At 37.1% G+C, this 20,336-nt stretch overlaps 1 long non-coding RNA gene across 4 annotated transcripts in view; it reads right to left on the bottom strand.

Annotated features, from left to right (window-relative positions):
* Positions 1 to 931: 931 nt before the first annotated feature.
* LOC121013152 (uncharacterized) overlaps positions 932 to 20,336 on the bottom strand; it is a 44,128-nt gene continuing 24,723 nt past the window's right edge. For 3 of the 4 annotated variants that reach the window (XR_005782532.1, XR_005782538.1, XR_005782539.1), the window contains 3 exons: positions 5,437 to 5,559; positions 4,459 to 4,628; positions 932 to 1,958 (listed from right to left, as the gene is read on the bottom strand). This is a non-coding gene — a long non-coding RNA (uncharacterized LOC121013152). The remainder of the gene's footprint in view (positions 1,959 to 4,458; positions 4,629 to 5,436; positions 5,560 to 20,336) is intronic. The other variant, XR_005782534.1, reaches the window with a different exon arrangement.

Below are 20,336 nucleotides of genomic sequence, written 5' to 3'. Positions count from 1 at the left end.
CTGTCAGACAGATGGCAGGGGACAAACTGAGAGGCACAAAGGATGGGCTGGCAGCCTCAGGTACCCCTTTCCCTTAGCCAAGATTCAGGGAGATTTGGGGGTGTGAAGAGGAGTGAAAACCCAGGTGGACAGTCTTTCTTAACTAGCACTAATTAATTAGTGTTGGCTGAAAAAGTCCCACTTTGACATAAAAGAACACTGCAAATCATGCAGTGTTGTTTGTTCAAAGATCTTGGATTAGATTTGGCCATTACGCTGCAGTGGGCACTATGTTTGCCACTTTTTCATCTCAGCATTTTTGTTCGGAATGGGAGCATAGGATTCAGCATCTAGGAGCTTTTTACCATCAGTAAAATTCTCTGAGACTAATATCGATGTTTTTGAAACCCAGGTAAGTGACACTTGTGCAATTCTACCTTTATCACTTCCTATTTTTTCTTCTTCAGGATCATGTTCAAAACGTGATCAAAAATAGCAGAGTCTCTGGCACGGTGGTTGGGACATGGGCTGTGAAGCCAGATGGCTGTCTAATACTCTACCACTTACCAGCCATATAACCTTGGACATACCATTTAACTTCTGCCTGCTCTAGTTTGCTCATATATGAAATGGGAATAATAACACCAACTTCACAGGACTATGAATAAGATTAAACACATTAATACAGCTAAAGTCCTTAAATCATGTCTGGCAAATAGTTTTGAGTTCGCTCCTAGGCTGGCACATAGTAAATGCTACACGTAAAAGTGTTAGCTACTATTGCTGCTAGAAGCTGTCAGAGTAAATTCCACACGCCATATTAGTACTTTAACAACAGTACACTGATCCATCGTCTCAGAGGAGCTCATTCAAGTGTGCCAGATAAATGTCTAAATACACTTACTCATCAAACCAAACATGAATTTGCTCCGTAAGTTGAAAGGAAGCACAATGAAAACAAACATTTTATTTTTTAACAGAAAATTGTTTAAGTTTTCGTAACTTGATATAGGATTAAAATAGCTTCTAAAAAAAAGCGTTTGGCAGACTCTAATGTGGATCAAGTTCAGAAGTAATGTGAGAACAAAATAAAATGACTATTCAATGGAGTATTGATTCATTCAATAAGCAATTACCATATGCCTTACCCTGTACCAAGGTTTGAAGAAGACACACACACAAAATAAGACCAGTTTCCTACCCTTTTGGAGTTAGAATCCAGTAAAAAAACATGTTAGATAGATAAATAATTTTAAAATCACAGTACTGAGCACAGTGATAGTCAAGGATGCAATGATATGGGAACATACAGAAAGAAGTGATTTGTATATGAGGGGTGTATGGTGATGCTTTGGGGTTGGCTGCTAGAAAGCAAACATTCATCCCTACCCTTAAGTGGGATATCTGTTCATAGAGAAATTAGAAACTCATGACTTCAATATTCTTTCATTCTTACACTTAAACGTTTTTCAGTCAAGCCTGAGGAAAAAAAATATATAATAACAAGCATATAGGCTTGATCCCAAGATACAGAGCTTTCAAAGTCTTCAAATTTAGTAGGAAAAATTAATTATACCAAGGAATATTAGTTCATTATATTAATGCAACATTGTAGTTAATATTTTGAATGTCTAGGGGAAAAAAAAATTGTAAAACTTTACCGGCACACCATAGGCAGACCTTTGGGACAATGATATGAGAATGTTTTCCTTGGTTCTTATGTTCTCCCTGAACTAATGTGATCTGTCAGGGCCCCATGTATTAATTAGTGCCACAGAAATACACAAGTGTTTCAGCAAGATAGGAAGATAGCTCATTCTTGAGAACTGTTCTCACGGGAACAAGTCACTCAAACCCCTTCATACAGCCATTTATATCCTCCCTGGTCAAGTGAGAGCGAGGAAGTAGAGATGGCTTCCTGGTCTCATTCAATATATTGTCCAATCATGATGAATCAGTTCTCTTCTTCAAATGAAAATCTGTAAGAAAGGAAGTTCAAAAACTGTAATACTACTTGAGTAGAACTAAGTGGATTTTTTTTTAATTTTTTTTTTTAACGTTTATTTATTTTGAGACAGAGAGAGACAGAGCACGAACGGGGGAGGGGCAGAGAGAGAGGGAGACACAGAATCGGAAGCAGGCTCCAGGCTCTGAGCCATCAGCCCAGAGCCCGAGGCGGGGCTCAAACTCACGGACCGCGAGATCGTGACCTGAGCTGAAGTCGGATGCTTAACCGACTGAGCCACGCAGGCGCCCCACTAAGTGGATTTTTAGAATGTATAAATACCCTTTAAAAATTTCTTATACTCAGCAAGATGCAAAACTCAAAGTGTTTGTTAAAACAGCAGGTTTCAAAATACAACTTCAAGACATAAACTACCAGAAGACATAAGTACTTTCAGTGAGGCTCAGCTTTTTGGTCATCATCAGGTCTCAAACTCTGACACTTCCACACTAAGCGTGAGCTTGGGAACTTAGGGAGATAGAATCCTGGGTGCTCAATCACAGGAAATTTTGAGTCACACCCTGTGGTAATTGGCTCACCCTTAAACTAACTTTGGGACCATAGCTCAAATTATAGGTATCATAATTAAAATAGTCAGCGACCTGCCACAGCCAGTAAAGAAACATAATGCAAAGAGAAATCCCATCCATAATAACAAAAATATAAAACACAAAGGAAAAAAATTGACAAGAAGTGGGCAAGACCTAAATAAGAAAAACTATAAAATGGCATATATATATGATATATATAAGATATGTGCATTAAATATATATGTATTTGTATATATATTTGCAATATATACATTTTCATTATATGTTTGAAATATATACTTATATGCATTAAATATATATTTATATATTAAGTATATATATTAAATATATATATATATTTTTTTTTTAAATAAAGATTTGAGAACCAAAGAACCTTATCATCCTCTGAGCACATTAGCTAAGGCATCATCCTTCTCTATACTACTACCCCTATTTCTATCTAAAAGATAAAATGCAAGAAAAAATCTTTGTCTGAAACAATAAACTGTCTTGTTTCTTTGTTTGCTTCTTTTATGTATTGGATACTAAAATAAGCTTGTGAAAGCAAATAATTTGTCTCGCATGTGTACTCATGTCTGGCACACTCATAAGAATCTTTAATATGTAAAGAGTTTTTATTAACCCAATACATAGGATGAACTCTTGTGCATAAAAATAATTAAAAGCATTAATATATAAATAATAAATAAAATTGCTAAGAAGTGAAAACAGTTAAACTTCAGTAAATAGTCAAAGTATAAATTGAAAATGCATGGAATAGCATTTTGACCTCCAGTTTTTATGAATAATTTGGTAACACATATCAAATGAATTTTAATTTTGTATTTCCTTTGAGCCACTAATTCTACTTCTTAGGAAAGAATAGGAGATTTACCAAAAGAAGAGTATGTATAAGGATCTCCAATACAGAATTCTTTCTGATGCTAAAATGGAAAAACCACTTACATAACCACAAATGGGCTAATGGGTAAATAAGTCATGCTATGGCCATGTCAAGTAAAAATATGAAGCATTTAAACATTGTTTTCAAAGAATATGAAAAGCTTTGGAAAATATACAGAAAATTGATCACAGAAAAATCCCCCAAACAGAATGCAATACCGTCTACATAGTATTATCTTAATTTGGAAGTATGTACCTGTGTAAAAAATATATATAAAAAATTGGGGGGGGGCACAAACACACAAATTAGCAATGACTTTTAAGGGTGCTTTAAATTTTGTTTCCCTTCATATGCTTTTCTTTATAGTTCTTAAAGTCTACAGTAAAAATGACATTAATTTTAAAAGTCAAGTAAAGTTATTTTTTAATTGCCAACTAGCTTATTTAAAAATACAACCCAGAACTTTAGCTATTAAGACTACAGAGGACATATAAAATGGAATGTTGTCTGATAAGTGTAGTATAATTGTTTCATTAGAGAAAATTCTCATATTTCTACCTACCTTTTAGGTTGAACCACATAATTTTTTTATATTGTTTTCTTTCTTTTCCTTTTTTTGGAACATTATGGTAGCCAATTTAATTTTTTCATAGGTTAAAATGCAAGTATTTTATTAGTATGCTTTATTACTATGGGCCCAAATTCTTGCTTTTGAAGGAAACAGTAAGCTATGATCCATGAACATGGATGGTAACTGAATGCTTGATTAGTCACATTAGAGATGTTACATTTCCTCAGCACAGAATCCAGATACCATCTTTCTTGATGTAAAATATATCCACTCTCAGGTTCTTGATGATAACAAAAGCATCATCCTTGAGCACTTAGAACACAAAAAAAGCTCAGAAGAATTTATTTCTCATGCCATAGACAGTTTTTTTTTATCACTCTTACTAGACCAACCTAGATATTGTTTTAAATGTGGATTCAATTAGATAAGTCACACATCAATAGAAAATTTACTTATCCTGTTTTAATACCTCACAGGCAGTTTCAACCACCAAATTATAGACTTCCTTCCAAATGTCAATGTCAATGCCAATTCTCATCTGAATTCAGTATAAAAGGCACAGTTCTTGCCACATTCACTTCACTCTACATAGCCATGCTTGGATCACGATGGTCTTCTCCAATCCATCCGTGGCAGCTGCTGGGATAAACCAAGATTTTTAAACATAAAACAACCCCATCTAGTAGAACCCAGGTTAAACCCACTTCTAATCATACAGGGCTTATGTTGTTCACCAAGTCTCAGATAACATATGTAAGATCATCCACTGGTTGGAAACCACAATTCGGAGATAATTTGAACTGTGCTATACAAATTTAAACACAATGAATTTGAAGGCAGCAATTTTTCTCTGGACCATTTTGAGATAACTCAGTTTCTCTTCCTGCCAGAATCCTAGGATCACCACAACAACCTTAAAATTGACTTCAACAGAGTCATCTTTTCAGTCACAGTGCCTGGTGTCTGAAGAAATAAACTCCTATTCCATGGATTTATATATAGTTTTTTCTTTTCATTTCATCAAAATAATAACAAAGGCAGATTCATCAGCGAAACTTTTCTCTAGAATGTTGGTGGCCCAAGTTATACAAACCCTACTGATGGTGGAAGTCATCCCAAGTGTACAGTGTCCCAAACTGGTTCTTCTAGAGGGTGAAGCATAAGGCAAGGATTAAGATGCTAACACGTTTTGGGAGGTGCTAGCCCTGGTGGTGAAGGTAACAGGAAAAGTGAAGCAAAGCAAAGCAAAGCAAGGTGGAATCAGGGCACTATGATGTGTTCCCACACTGGTTTCTGCTAAACGATGAGCCACAGAGATGGCAGATTGACTGAACTTTGTGTTATTTGGCACTCAGAACTTGTTTGCAAGATTTGCAAGAAGAAAGCAAGCCTTTGAGGAGTCACTGGAGAAGACAAAGGCAGGGAAAGGAATTTATGTGCTCAACACCTTCCAGTCTCCCTTTCCTTTCGGTCAAAGGTCACATCACAAATAGCCAACTCCTCAGATTCCAGGTTGCATCTTATAGCCTTCTGGTGACCACAAGGGAAGCCATGTAGTGAGGATTTTCATCTAAGTCAGAAAGTGGAGGAGAAAACAACACAGGAAAAACTCATTAATAAGGAAAAAGAAGGAACATGTAGCAATCTGAAAAGTGATCTGAGATTTGTGCCTCCAAAGACAGTGTCATCTCTAATCTTCTGACATGCACAAACTATAAGATTACATGTTTAAGTATTTGCATTCCAAAACTGAATTATTCTTTGTGTTAACTGTATTAGAAATAAAGGAATTTAATATTGATAGGAAATGGAATCTAAATCAAATATCTTAATTGAGTAATAGTTAATATCTTAATTAAATCCCATATCTAAAAAATAAATAAATTATATCAGTAAACAATAATATTTTCATTTTTGAATAGAAAAATACAAAAGTGTTCAAAAATACTTTTTAAAGAAACTATAGAGAATCCATAAATTTCTATGAATCCTTTTACCTAAAATTATATTGTTCATGTCAAAATATAATTTTAAAGTGAAATTTGAAATTTATAAAATAAAATATATTGAAATTGGAATTATTGATGTACTCTGTTATGTCACCTTTATTAATACCATAAGTAGTAGTCAGTAAAAATCATTGTATCGTATCAATAAAATAAATCACTTTCTATTTTGTGCCTGTCAATTGTAATAGCAATACAATGTTAATTTAATAGAATTTGGACATTTTAAAAGGTATAAATAAAGCAATATAGTCATTAATCCATACTCTAACCAATTAAAACTTGTTAATATTTCATTTCAATCTTTTTATTTAGGCATACATATTTTACATCATCATAATATTTAAGTTGGTATTAAAATCCATGTATAATTTTGCATCTTTCTTTTTCACTTATCATTATATGTTACATATTATATTACATGCTAAGAATTTGCTCATATATTCATCTCTGAAAATAAAAATTTAAAGGGCTACATAATCTCTCTCTATTATACTGATATTCATAATGTTCTGAAGCATTCTCTTATTAGATACAAATTTTTTCTGTTTTTATTATTAGAACTAATATTATAATGCACACTACTGTCTGAATTTTGATTATTTTCTAGAGATCAACTCATAGAAAGATAAAAAGCCAAAGAAAATTCATTCTGAGAGATTTATTAATCTATGTTGCCATGCTTTTTCCCAGAAATATTTTTTGGATTTGAACTCCTATCAGCACTGTATGAAAATGCCTCAGTGAAAAGGCAGGTCCCACAAATTTTCCTGTGACACTTAACAGAATAAAAGTCCAGTCAACGAAATATCACCTAACTCTAAATTGCCAGGCAAATTTAAGTTTTTCCCCAATCCACTAAAATCCTGGAAAGAGAAGGAAGAGTGAACTGAAAGATTTCTGGCTCTCCCTTTCATGGGGAGCGTTGTGGCTTTCTAGAAGCCTCTTCCAGTTAGCTGCCCTACAACCCTCCCTTCAGCACCTCTGTTGGTGGTAGTTCAGCCTCTGCAGTAACCCTGTGCCCCATAAGTGGTTCTGTTAAATGGCGGAATCCCTTGTGAGAAGACTCAGGGAAGGCTTCCTTCCTCAAGGCTCCCACTGACCCTTTGCACCACATGCAGCTGCAGCTGACTGTCTGCTGGACCCCTCTCCATTGCTGTGCTGTTTGCAGAGTGCTCCCTAAGGAGGGCAGTGGCCAGGCCCTATGGCCCTCAGATTCCAGGCAACTGTAAAAGTCTTCAAACACTTCTCTGGAAGGCAAACTTCACTTGAAAGGAGGTAAGAGAAAATACCATAAAGCAGTGGGGTCGGTGGGGGGTGGATTGTAGGAGCAAATAGTCCTTTTTATTTTTTCTCTTTCATGTCCTAGAGATGTGCGATGGGCTAAAGCTTGCAGAACCAGTTTCATAATCTTTTGGCATGTGCTACAGATATAGCATAGCAACTTTTGATGGGTTATGAAAGGTTCTGGTGCATATGGAATTGAGACTTCTGCTTAGATTCCGAGACAACAGAAAGCATAACATTTAACATTATCCTAGATACATGAACAGTATTTATTTATATGTACATGATACTCCCGTACCTCTACATTTACGTATGAACATATTCAGAGTTTGGTATTGTATCAAAACAGATACATTTGGAGAGCACGACAGATGAAAAGGACAGAGAAACGTTGTCTAACTAAACCCCTACAGTATTTAAAGCCTAGGATACAACTTGGGATGCAATTAAATCCTCAATTTTAACTTTTGCATGTATTAAGTATAAGGTTTTGAAAGTTTATTCCTAGTATCTCTATCTGTAGCTACAACTCTCACTCATCATCTAGGACCTATCTGAAGATGTTAACAACCCCATGAATCTGTTCCTCTGGTCTCAGTTCTGATGAAGTGCAATACCACTTTTTAAGGATACATCTTACATACTGACTAAAGTTACAAAACTGGTATGAGAAATCTTGAGGAAGCATCATCTACTAAAATTTCTCTCAAGCTGCGGATGAATCCAGCTCAGATATCTAATTTTTTAAAGTCAAGAGAAGTATTTCCATGAGGGTCCAGTGCCTATAAGAAAATATCAGCGCAGGGACATTCTGAAGGTTTGTATCTGACCTTTCTTTGGTTTTAATCACTGAAGTTCTCGACAGCTTAATAAGTTGAAGGTGCTGGGTCACCGTCTAACTTAATAAGGCCCGCCACTGAGACTTGGTCACCTCTGATTGCTCCCATAAGTCTTAACACATCTGGTACACTGTCCTTGGGTGAGAAATGTTTTCCATAACTTTCCTCTTGTTCGCTACCCTGCATATAAATTGTTTTTATTAACCTGAGAATGATACAGCACTGTATATTTGTGTGAGCTTTTGCCATTTTCAGCTTTATCCTACAGAAAGAGAGTTGATTGTTTTCTCCAAAATGGAATTAAACACTGTTTATCACCAATGTCTTCTTTTCTATTTTTCTACCCTTATTTAATATGGGTCAAACTAACCTTCAGTTTGACATGAGATTAAAGAACTAAACATTGTAACTAGACTCTTTGAGACAATTTACAACATGCCATAGTTGTGGGAAGAAAGAGCCAGATAAAAACAATACACCACTTCTAATGATTATTTCATAGGACAACATACACAGATGTAAATATCTAGGACTAATCAGTCGTATATGGAAATATATGTAGCTGGATGATTGGCACATTCCTTTGTCCAGAATGACAAATAAATTGATAGACAACCTATTCTGTTTTATTTCAGTCTATTTTACAAATCTAATGAAAGTCATATTTCTGCTCTCTTTACAATTTCCCATATGGATAATAGTAACATGAAAGTTGATCCAGATGGATAAACCTACAGTTTTATAGTATGGCATTATGTCTGTATCTTCCACCTTAACCTTAGTCATGGAGAACGCTTCTTAGGGCCATTATAGTTACATGAAGAAAATTGAGCGTCTTTATAAAGAAAGTGGACCAAAGACAACATGACTGTATTTTCACTAGGAAAATTCTGCAGGTGGAAATAGTTTGTGCTGGAATATATCCTATCTCCATGAAAACCAAAATATTTGCATACTGAAGGCATCAGCCATCCCATCTTGGACTCTTATCTTCTGATTTAATGTGATTTAATCCTGTCTAACCTGAAGTCAAACACAAATACCACATATTTCACATAGTATTGCACCAAAAATATGAAAAAGGAAAAATACGAAAAAGCTAGATAGTGTCAGAAAACAGCCAGCTAGTCATTCTATAACACACAAGGTAAATACCAGTCTGGTTGTAATTCGGTCCTCTCCATGATACAGAAGTTAGAATTTCTCCTGAATCAAGCTAATAGCAGTTTTGGAAGCAGTTAAAGCAACGTCTTAGTTGTGTTATTTTTAATTTGCATATTGAAATGTTGAATTAAAAGCTAAGTGCTCCCCTCTGTCATATGTCACTAATGTAAATTGCTACACGAAACAGTGGTTTTGTCATGTCACTTCAGCCTTAGTCAGACGAAACTATTACTTACATTCTTTCTTCAATTACCTACTATAATTCACTCATTCACTCAAAGGCTGGGGGCCCAGGCTTTTGGTTGTGGTTGTTTACCTTTTATTACTAAGCCACTCTTCCAGAATTTCCTTTAACTTCACATCATACAACTCGTTTGTAAAGCTTCATGTGATTCCAAAGTAAGATGCTTAAATTAAGATTTTAAACAGCTTTATCTGCTCACATGAATTTATCTACCATATACATGTACATGCAGATATCCAAAAAAATCTACCTGCCGTTCCTATCTCTCTCATTCAGGCAACTTCTCAGGCACCTGGGTGGCTCAGTCAGTTAAGCGTCCGACTTTGGTTCAGGTCATGATCTCACAGTTCGTGAGTTCAAGCCTCGTGTCAGGCTTTGTGCTAACAGCTCAGAGCCTAGAGCCTGCTTTGGATTCTGTGTCTCCTTCCCTCTCTGTTCCTCTCCTGCTTGTGCTCTCTCTCTCTTTCTCTCAAAAATAAAGACTAAAAAAAGAAAAAAAATTAAAAAGGCAATTTCTTATAGTTCTTCCCTATGCCCTATAAGATCATATTCTCTATCACATTTCTGTGAGCTGATCATTTAGCTATCTAACCATTTGCACATCTAATCATTTATTTTGTATTTTATATAGCACATCCCACACCTGCACACCTTGTGAATGTACCTTTTGTCAAACTTTGAGGAAGCCCCACTGGGATATTCACAGCATCCTAAGGTTCTCATTTGCAATCATACTTGTATAACGATCAGGCCTCAAAGAGGCTCAAGACCTTCTATTCCATCTCTCACATTTGCAGCTAAGGAAAACACTCTAGGTGGCAAAGACAGGATTAAAACACCAATGAGTAGATTTCAAGTTCACAGCTCTTGCTGCAACAGCTTGCATTTACAACCCATAAGAACTGCTGTAAGTTAGTCCTCAGCAAATTAGCAGTCTTTTTTTATTTTAAATTCTTTAAAACATTTATTTATTTATTTTTGAGAGACAGAGTGACAGAGAGAGAGAGAGAGAGTGTGTGAGCAGGGGAGGGGCAGAGCGAGAGGAAGACAGAATCCAAAGGCAGGCTCCAGGCTCTGAGCTGTCAGCACAGAGTCCAATGTGGGGCTCAAACTCACAAACTGTGAGATCATGACCTGAGCCGAAGTTGAACATTTAACTGACTGAGCCATCCAGGTGCCCCATGCAAATTAGCAGTCTTAAAAACGTTAGTACTCTCTACACTACTGGGTTAATCAGGGTTCTCCAGAGAAACAGAATCACTAGGATATATACAGATAGAAGTACCAGGTGATTTATTATATGAATTAGGTCACATGATCATAGAAGCTGAGACGTCCCATGATCTGCTGTCTGTAAACTGAAGAACCAGGAAAGCCAGTGGAATATTTCAGTTTGAGTCACAAGGGCCGAGAATCAGGCCAGCTGATGATGTAACTCCCACTCTGAAGAGGGTGCACTGCTGTAAGTCCCAGAGTCAGAAAACCCAAGACCCAAAAGTTCCAATGTCCAAGGGCAGAAGATGGACATTCCAGTCTCGAGGAGAGAGACTATTTACCCTCCCTCTGCCTTTTTATTCCTTTTGGTCCTATAACCAATTGGACGATGCCTATCAACATTGGTGAGGGGACCTTCTTTACTCAGTCTGCTGATTCAAATGCACACTCTCATGGACACACCCAGAAATAGTGTTTTATTAGCTATCTGGTCATCCCCTAGCCGAGTCAAATTGATATAAAATTAAGTATCACAACTGCTCAGGTCTTCCAGTGGATCCCAAGCCATGTAGATATTTACACTGTGCTTCATAACTTTTCAGAATTCTCTGCCTCATTCTTTACCTTATTATCCCTCCTTATTTTCTCAGGCATACTTGATGACTTTTATTACATCTCTTGAATCTGCATTTGCCTCTTAATCATTCTCTTCCAGTCTACTACCGCCATTTTAATTTCATCTTCCTCCATTTAAAAAGTTTCTAAGATTCACTTCCCTTAACTTCTCAGAATAGTTACCTTCTGCATTGCTGTTGACAGATAGGATCATGCTTCTGATGATAAAAACCACAAATACTGTTAGTGCCTGCTATGAGTTAGCCACTGTGGACACATGGAGGATATGCATCAGATACCTCAAATGCACACCTCACGTCCTCTCTGCCTCTCCTGTCTCTTGTCCTAGTGCCTACTACATGACTAGCTCTGAATAGACTCTGATCAACTCCATGCCTAACCAAATTTTATTTCATCTCAGACATCACATCTCCTTCAACTAACTATGGCCTTTGGGAGGGGAGGATTTTTTGCAAATACATAATGAAAAAAGAAACTTGGACCTCTCTGTTGGTGGTAGTTAAAACAAGATTAACACTCATCCCCTTATATCCCCACTTAAATTTACCTAAAGGACAGAATTAAAGGAAATCTCACTAGCAGGAAGAGATAAGAGCAGTATACTGGGTCATTCACCTAATGTGGAAGGAGAAGTGACCTGAAGTGTGGTTATATATGAACTTGTGAATGGTGGGAAATGCCTTGGCTGCTCAGTTATGGGCCAAAGAGTGCTCAGCATAGAGAAGGAGTTAAATAAGAATATGAATAGGATGACTTGTCTTGTAGACAATCAGCCAATTTACTTCCTCTGCTGCCACAGTGCCTGAGTGTCCTTGTGCAATGGGACTATGAAAAGAGTGGCCAGGATGAGCGGAAGCTGTGTGTGGGCTCCTTTTCACCAAGGCTAGTCTAATTACTGCCACATCTTAATGTTTACCAGTAGCTAAGACTGAACCTAAGTCTGTGATAAAGCACCATTTCTTGAAGCAACTAGCCCCTTGGTGGCAGGTGCATTATATCAGACCTCTTTTCCCTTTAGGGATAAACAATGATTTCTTACCAGAATCTAAGAGGGTAATTAGCCAAGAGAAGAAGGTGCGAGAAATATTCCATGTGGTTGTACCAATAAGAGAGAAAGCTTTAAGGTCTGTTCCAGTAATTGAAAATATTTAGGTGAATATTTACCAGAAAGGTGGCAATAGATGAGACTGAAGCAAAACAAGGCCACACGAAGAAGTCTTAAACACTTCCAGACTACAAAGGAATTTTTGAGTTTATTGTCTCATTGGTAACCTGAAAGAGGTAAATCTTAGTTTTCAGTGTGCCTTTTTCTTAAAATAACATTACATTTTAAGATACCTAATGAGATTCCTGCATTTGAAGGCTGATCTGTTTTCAGCCCACAAGGCTCTTTTGCCGGTATTTTCTGCCTACCTCTCTACATACAGGCAATATTAGAGACCTGAAGAATATACTAAATACTTGAGACTTTTATCATAAGTGGCCTTCATGAAGCCACTCTATGAATTTCAAAGTAAGGAGGTATTTTAAAAGACATCTAGTTCAAGTTTCTTCTTGGTTTTCCTATTTTTTAATATCAAAAATGCACTCCTTATAAGAAATGTAAAAGTAAAATAAAGAAAAATACTAAATTGAAGCTTTCATATATATTGAGAATCTGCCAAAATTGAGTTATAAGCATCCATCATTGAGGGATTGGAAATCTGATGTCTTCAGTTGCCAGACAGGTAAAGGACATTAGTAAAATGGAATTAGTATACAAGAGTAGAGAATGACATACAAATCTGAGTTAACCAGATTGAGTGTGCCTCTTTTAAAGACATTTTTATTTTTGTTTTTGTAAGTTTATTTTGAGAGAGAGAGCATAAGCAGGGGAGGGGCACAGAGAGAGAGAGAGAGGAGAGAGAGAGAGAATCCCAAGCAGGCTCCATGCTGCCAGTACAGAGCCCAATGTGGGGCTTGAACTCATGAACTGTGAGATCATGACCTAAGCTGAAACCAAGAGTCAGACACTTAACCAGATGAGTGCCCAATTTTAACCAGATGAGTGCCCCAACTTAACCAGATGCCCCAATTTTGTTCTTCATTGAGCTCTGTGTCTGTGGGCTCATCTGTGGTTTCTGATACATGGTACCAAGCTGTAGACAGGTGGTGGTAACCAAAATTAGGTGATCATCAAAATCATTGGGCAACCTATTAAAACCGAATAGGTTTCGAATTTCTGGGATCTACCTAAGTTTCTTATTTTAACATGAGTGCCTTGGTTTGCCTTGGCTTTGTAATTTATCTGTCTCTTTTTGGTCAGGGAAATCACTAATTTAGGTAAATTTGTTCAGCAAATAATTTATCTAAGGTTAAATATTTGTCAGGGACTGTTCCAGATGCTAGGAATATAGTAGTGAATAAGTCTGTTATCCTAATCTCATGAAGCTTACATTCTATGTAACATAATAAAAATGGGTATGTCTCTACTCCTAATGGCAACATGATAAACCAAATTCTGTTTATTGTATTAGACAAGGATAAATCAAGGTTTAAATTAACCATTTAATCAGAAAAGCTACTGATTCATCCATGAACAAAAGAAAACCATAAAATCACAATATTCTTTCATTCTCTTATTACTTCCTATATTTAGAGATAGCAATTCTGCTTGATAGTTCATTTATACAAGTCAGTTCTATAAATCCAGTTTTATAAAGTTATGAAGATAGAATAGCTTACATAAGGTTTATTAAATTAATGTTAAATTATTCATTGAATTTTCAATACTGCTAAAAACAGGATGAACACAAAACAAATAAAAAATGTCTAAGATTTTAGATTCCTCCATTGTCTTTATTCTATGAACTTGACACAACCCTACTACAAGCCTTCCCTTTCTTAAAGAACTCGCAGTGCCGTCTCCCATTTTGTCTTGATTTTTGAGGACTGCTCATAGGAGCTAGGTTTATCATCCAGAGCACAAAATAAGGTAAGTTGTTTAAGAAACATATTCCATGGCCTCCTGCCATGGTAGAATTTTCTCCAGGAATCTTGCATTTTTTTCTTTTGAGTCACATCAGATAGTCTCTTCCACTTCCACCCTGGTCTCCTCCACTGGGTGGTCAGTGCACTGCTTGCTTAAAAACAGCTGCGGAGACAAACCACCCTAAATAACCTCCATTTTGATAGAAAAATTACAACTCTCAAGAGACTTGAGGCATTGTAGTCCTGACTTGCTGACCTCGGCCAACTGTTGTGGCTGCTCACAAATGAACCCACCAATGAGGAAATTAGAAAAAATCTGGAATGCGTTTCGTGGCCAGAATAAACTCATTCTAGAGGGAGGGAAAGACACTGTCCATTTTATTTTCCAGGGTAATGTCTATCACATGGAAGTCCTAATGAACACTCAGATATATTTTTTTTCCTCCATTTTTGGCTGCACACTAATTCTGGTGGACACTCCTTCATTCAATGTTCTTTGTGGGCCAACAGCTGCACTATGGAATTATTCTAGTAATTAAACAAGAATAAGATTTTTTCTTCTTTTGAAGTGATTAAAGTAAGTTCTTTAGATATCAAAGATGGAGCCATGTAGCATTGGATAGAAATATACTCTTCTTAGACCTAGTTCTTTCTTCTCATCGACACTGTTTATTGCGACATTTTATTCAATACCTACTATTTGAAAGATACCAGGTAAAGTGCTTCATTTGTTTGTTTAATATTGGAACGTGAAATCCTTTGCTAGCTGAGTAATTCACAGCGATTGCATTATCATCAAGCTTCTTCCAGGAGATTACTGAATTTTTATTTAGGGAAGAGAATTTGTTGGATAAATTCAAATGCATAATATACTTAAAAACGGGGGACTCCATAATCACAAATGACAGGAGAAACACTCGAGTGTTGCCAGGGTTAATAACTCATAGATTTCACAGGAACAAGTTTGTTTTTAGGTGGCTAAAGTACAATAATTCCTAATGATTTTTCTTTCAAATCTTTCCTGTAAGCATACATCTGCTGCTTTTGAGATTTAATTGTAGATACGGCCTACGCCGGCCAAAAAGAAAAAGATCTGTGCTCTCTTCAAAACACCTCTCATTTCACATTTAATCAAAGGCCTGACTTCATTTGATCTCAGTCCCACACAGCTATTCTTCACACTCCAACTTAAAGGCACTGGGCTTACAAAGTACAAGCACTAGCGTTTGGGGTGATGGTGAGGAGAAAATTTCCTCACAGTGTCGAGCATAGTGTGAGACTGGGGTGCTCATCTTCCTTACTGAATTGTTTGCCAAGGAAATCCAGCCCATGATAAACAGACAAATGTCTGAGATCACTGTGGCTCAGTCTCTGATGAGGCAGCTGCTTCCATGCTGTGTTTGTTGTTCCAGGATATTGTAAATACTAATATTTTATAAGCTCTGGTACAGTTTAGAAATGAAGCTCATAAACATAATTCACTAATTCCGAGTTTTCCAAAACACACAGCCTGGGACAATCTTGCTCGAGGTCAGCCTGTGGATTGGACTCTGAATTCCTAGTAGTTGCACTGGGCAGAAGACATTTGGGACGTGCGAAATCTCAACTGATCCGTCTTTCAGAAAGACAGAGCGAGTTTGTACTTACATACCCGAATCCAATTCCTAGGGACTTAACAGAACAGAAGAGGGTACCTGCATTTAAAACGTATAAAAAGTGTCATAACATGAAATAAGAGGACCAGCTGGCAGGACAGTTTAGGGGGGTAAAAAAGTGTGTTCATTATTAAAGTCACCACGATTACTTGTTTTCTTCTCTAGCATGAACAAAGGCTGTGATATCATATTGCATGCAAAGCATCGATTGAGGATCTTCTGCTAAAACACTAAACAAACTGTCACATTTGTTTCTGAATTCTCATCCTCTTTGGCACGTTTTTGGATCTGATCTATATCAGCAGTCTCTTTTTCTCTTACTTATTTCTGTATTCTCAGAACCAAGGCTCCCCTGCTCTTTCTGAATGCTTTCCTTCCTCTCATCACTAACTCAAGTACCCTTTAGAGGTGCTGAGTTTTCTGCCCACTAACCACTTACGTTTGCTTTGTAAGAAAGTACCTATCTATGTAGTATGTTTAACAGTGTGCCTGTTTCCTAGAAATGCAACAAGAAATAAAAATGCCAACCCCCTTGTATATATTGGAGGTTCGCTTGGTTAATTTTATTAGATAGCTTAGTGGATACACAGGCAAATGCGCCAAGGACTGAGATAAAATCCACATCTTAAAGCATGGCAACCGATAAAAAACATATTGATGAATACATGGCTAAAGCAGATACTATGTGAGAGTAATAGAGTAGATGAAAATATTTTGTAAATTCTTTAGCACTGTACACACATTACCGCGATTGTTTTTCCTTTAAGACATCGCACTGAGAGTGAATTAAATAAGATGCCAATTGCCTATTAAAAACGTTGCCTTAATTAGTAGTTGGGAACCCCCCTCTTTGTATTAAAGGGCAATAATGATGGAAAGACCTGCTACATGTGGGATCTTTCTTTTCTTTATCCTAAGTTGGTGATGCTATTTGGGTAATAACTGATGAAAGGACTAGGGTGCCAACCAATTTGCAGTTAAGTGGCTAATTAAGACCCAAAGCAAAGCTGCCAGGAGGTTGGTTCTCCTACTGTAAAGTGACACATAAAAGCAATTAGAATGGGGCTGGCTTTGCTAGGACATATTTAAATTTGAACCAAACTTTGGGCGGGTTATTATTTTATGTTAATATATTCCTCCGTAAGACAGAATCAGAGAGGAAAGGGAATCATTTAGGACATAAAAATAAATTAGAATATTACTTGGATTCGCAGGACTTCAGAAGTGAAAAAACGCAAAACTATAAAATCACTTCCATGTTTGCAGTCATAACAGGGGCACTATACGTAATTAGCTTCCCTCCTCTCAGAGGAAATGAGAATAGGTGCATGGAGCACAGTCATCCAAGAAGAGAAAAGTCTCTTCATTCTTGGGTCTGTTGTCACCTGTCTGTCATACTGCATGAGTGTGACACCTAGCCCAGGACGGCAAGGTTTTTAGAATTGTTATATTTCAAATTGGGCCAAGCCAGGGTTAACATTTAAATATAGATGCTCTAATAGCACAGAGCGGAAAACAGATTCTCTCTGGGGTTAGAAAAAAGATTTGAAGTGGATGAGGAAAAGTAGAGAGAACTGGAGAAGATGGAAATTACAACACAAATTATCCACATGTAAGGGAAGGGTGGTTGGGGAGAGGAGACACCTTTAAAATCACAGCTCCAGTGGCACCTTCGAGTTGTGGGGAAGCACAGTCCATTTATACCTTGCCCTTGTGATTTATGATGTCACCATTAAACCCCCTGATGGCCTTATATCCTTGTAATTTGCGGTTGCCTAGCATTTTTTTCTACATACAACTCAATAACTCATTGTGTAGCTGTTTCGCACACACATAAACACACACATTAGTGTGAATATGGGTGTGCTGAATCTGTCGTCGATGGAAACCATGATTTTTGATGTAATAATGAGTTGGTTTAACAAAAGGCAAGAAATCACGGGCTGGATGCGTAGCCAGCATATCACCAGTGTTCCCGTGAGGCATCAGAAGGAGACAGGGCACTGCATGTTACCACAAACAGATTTCACTCCGACTGTCTCTCTACTCTTGTTAAGAATTAAAGAAGCAAAACTGTTTGGAAGGGGCAGCCAAAAATCATTATTGAAGGAAATCTGTGAGATTGCACAGAGATAAAGAAGGAAATATATTCAATTCACCTCAACATTATAGTAATAGGATTAGAAAATAACAGGATTAGAAATGAGACCTTCAGGGCTAAATTCTACTTCCCCGGGAGATCGCTGGTTGGATCTCTTCACCGCCCAGGGAATCTCTGCTTCCTTCTAGAGTGTCTAGTCATGGCCAGTAATCGTGACACCATAAATCTGAGACAGAGAAGGTTCTGGAACCTTTGCTTTAAGACTATAATACAACTAGTCATTAGCATTTCTGTGGGGGTGAGAGGTGGTTTTCAACATCTCTTATGTTAGCTTTTAAACTGACTTCTGTAATTATTCTCCAACGGAAACATGAATGCCAGCAACTTTCTGGGGAGTTATTTTTATTTCTATTTGAATATTTTAGCTACAATGCTGGATATGCACTGCTGGATCTCTGAGAATGCTGTTCTAAAATGCTATATTTATCAAATGACCAAAGAGCACATGCTGCCTGGATTAAATTTATCCCAAGATGAGAGGTTTTATCTCTAATCATCTGCTTGTTGACTAATCTGGATGCATCTTGTGCAGGTTTGATGGTTGAGACGTAACACGCTAAAGTGATCCAGATCTCTTTGTCTTTGCGTTCGCCTTCCTGAAACATGGAAATAATGAAGGTGGCTACCCTGAATTCATCACGCCTTACGGTAACATCCTCGTTGAATAAGGCTGCCGGTTCGACATGAGAAAAAGTGGGGTGCTCTTTTTAAAGCAACGTAATACATAAAATCACAAACATTTTTAAAAACTGTAGGATAGCTTTTCTGCAATGCATTTAAAGCCCGCATCAAGTGTAATTCTGAAGAGTATGTGTTTCTATGGAATTCTAGTCCACCTGTTCTGGGGCCCATGTCACATTATAAAATTGTTCTTTTCGCCTGCGTCTGATATGCTAGACTGTGATCTCCTTGAAAAAAGAAATATTTACTTGCCATATTTATATGCCTATCAGCCTCCCACTCAACTCCAGGCACATTGTGAGCATTCACTAAACCCACCATAAGAAAGGTTGACTACTTCCCTGTGTTTAAGACACTTCATCGTGAGCAAACCAGCCTTGTTACCTTCAGTAACCTCTTCCATGGGACTGCCTTATTATTATTATTCTTATTTTTTGCATTAGGGTTTATAAAATTCTACATTGGGATTAGATCACGTGTCTTGCAGACCTGCTTTCCACAAAATGAAAAAATCAATACGAAGGATATCCATAACAAGCTCAATAACGCAGCCTTTCTCTTTGGCAGCTTTTAATGCCAGCAAAGAAAAATTAACGAATGAGGAACTTTTAAGATATAGAGTTCTGGAGTGAGCATAGAATCATTTGCGTTTCTACTATCCTATACTAGGGCCTATCAAAAATTGTAAGCAGCTTTTCTGCTGGCTACATTTTCCCCGTGGGTTATTTTCTTTTCTATTAAGTAATTCCTTAATGCCCAGGGAGTTAAAATTCTGCTGAAAAGAGAGTTCTTAGCATCTCCTAAGATTCAAAGCCTTCCCGCACTTTTTTTTTTTTTGATCTTGAAGTTTTTAAAGTGCCGCCTGTATAGTTAAATGTGTCTTTCATGACATATTTATTTTACAGTATTTCTAAGGTTAAATATATTTGTGTAGATGTTGTATAATCAGAATCTTACTCTCAATCACTTTCCACCTCATTTTGTTGCATGATCTAATACTTTCGAGAAGCTATGCAAACTTTTGGCCTTTTATAATTCTCATCTCAATATGATATCATAGTAGTAACCAAAGAAAAAGGGAAAATTGAAAATATGTCAATGCCTTTTTATTTTTTTTCCCTGAGGCTAAGATAAACATCATCTTTCCAATTTCCAGCCAACATTTTAGAGGTGCAGGGGAATGTCCATCAAAAAATGAGATATTTCAAACACATTGTGTGAACCATTTAATATTTCTTCACCAATGAAAGCATGCATTAGCTATGGTCAAAGCCATAAAAAAATTTTTTTCTCTTCGTTTTTTTATGTCTACTTACTTATTTTGAGAGAGGCAGAGTGAGAAAGGGAGGAACAGAGGGAGGGGGCAGAGAGAGAATCCCAAGTAGGCTCTGTGCTGAGAGCACAGAGCTTCATTTGGGGCTCAAACTCACAAACTGTGAGATCATGGCCTGAGCCGAAACCAGACACTTAGCTGACTGAGCCACTCAGG

This window comes from Herpailurus yagouaroundi, unplaced genomic scaffold (genome assembly GCF_014898765.1).
Source record: "Herpailurus yagouaroundi ecotype Mexico unplaced genomic scaffold, PumYag 29, whole genome shotgun sequence".
Classification (NCBI taxonomy): domain Eukaryota; kingdom Metazoa; phylum Chordata; class Mammalia; order Carnivora; family Felidae; genus Herpailurus; species Herpailurus yagouaroundi.
The sequence above is the reverse complement of the archived record's forward strand: the minus strand, read 5'-3'. Positions and strand labels throughout refer to the sequence as shown.